This window comes from Metschnikowia bicuspidata, assembly GCF_001664035.1.
Source record: "Metschnikowia bicuspidata var. bicuspidata NRRL YB-4993 chromosome Unknown METBIscaffold_1, whole genome shotgun sequence".
In the NCBI taxonomy this organism is placed as follows: Eukaryota; Fungi; Ascomycota; class Pichiomycetes; order Serinales; family Metschnikowiaceae; genus Metschnikowia; species Metschnikowia bicuspidata.
In genome coordinates this window covers 1,768,724-1,769,939 of record NW_017387731.1, presented here as the reverse complement: position 1 = coordinate 1,769,939, position 1,216 = coordinate 1,768,724, and the positions used below count along the sequence as shown (strand labels likewise).

Sequence of the window (1,216 nt, the reverse complement as noted above, 5' to 3'; positions counted from 1 at the left end):
TTGGTAGTTTTGATTACTATTCATGATCTTTAATTCGAATTCGGGCATTCCAGTGTCATTTTTCAGTGTCCACTGCGAATTATAAAATAAAGCACTGCTGTATGATCAAGGTCTGCTTTTCTTGTTTGAAAGTGTCTGTTGATAATTTTTTGTTCTGCTTTCACAGGCTAGAGAGACTCCGGCTGTGGGTTTTGGCACCCAAATCTTTTAGCAACACATCCGGATAGGCCATCAGATAAGGGTAAAGGCAAGGTTGACTTGCTGAAATTAGGAAACATTTTGAAAGATGCCAAGTAGTGCTACATATTCGACTATACTTGCTTTCTCTTGCAGCTTGCAAGAAAATCAGATAAAACTTCACTCCAACGTATATATTTCATGGCTCGTAGTTCGAGTAAGTGATTACATACTTATTGCAGTTTATAAGATTAAGTTAATGTAGAATATGTCTATTTTCATGAAGAAGCAGATCATTTCACACCTTTTCTCTAGAAAGATCTGACCAGATTGATTATCAAGTTTTATTTTTTTTTTTTTTTGGTTAAATACACCTGATTACAGGAGCAAAACTATATGAATGATATATATAAAAAATCCTTCATACAGCTCCCAACTACGTACCAGGTGTCTTAGCTCGGCCCGTCCCCTTCCGTTAGTCACGGACTGGACGGTCCTCATGGCCCGTATCTGTTTACGTATTGGATATTACGTCATCGATTCCTAGGATTAATCTCCTGTAGTAGTCGCTTTTACCTCGATGGTTTTTTTTTTATTAAGGAAACATTATATTATAGGGTGTCACCGGAGAGATGTAAAACCACTAAAGGAGTTTTAAATTTTGTTTCAGTAGTTTCATCTTAAACGACTTTTAAAAGCGCCGCTTCTGCTCCTCGTAATTTCCCTTGTGCTTTTAGTAAGTGACAGACTCTTTTGTTGACATAAAAAAGCACTCATAGTCAAAAACAAACTAGAGTCTAAATATTATTCTTGCGTTGAATATGTTTGTTTTTTGTTTTTTACCCTTCATCAAATCCGATATGGTGTAACGGCTAGCACAGGACGCTCTCACCGTCCAGACCGGGGTTCGACTCCCCGTATCGGAGATTCTTTTTGAGACCTTTAGATGAAATTCACCAAAATTCTATTTGCATCTTCTAGAATGGTCACACAATTTTTTTGGTCAAACTTATCATTCCACGATGATGTATGAAATCAA

At 36.9% G+C, this 1,216-nt stretch overlaps 1 non-coding gene across 1 annotated transcript; it reads left to right on the top strand.

Moving 5' to 3' along the window:
* Nucleotides 1–1,031: 1,031 nt before the first annotated feature.
* Nucleotides 1,032–1,103, top strand: METBIDRAFT_t73. Its single transcript has one exon. It is a non-coding gene; the product is annotated as a tRNA-Glu (tRNA).
* Nucleotides 1,104–1,216: the final 113 nt, after the last annotated feature.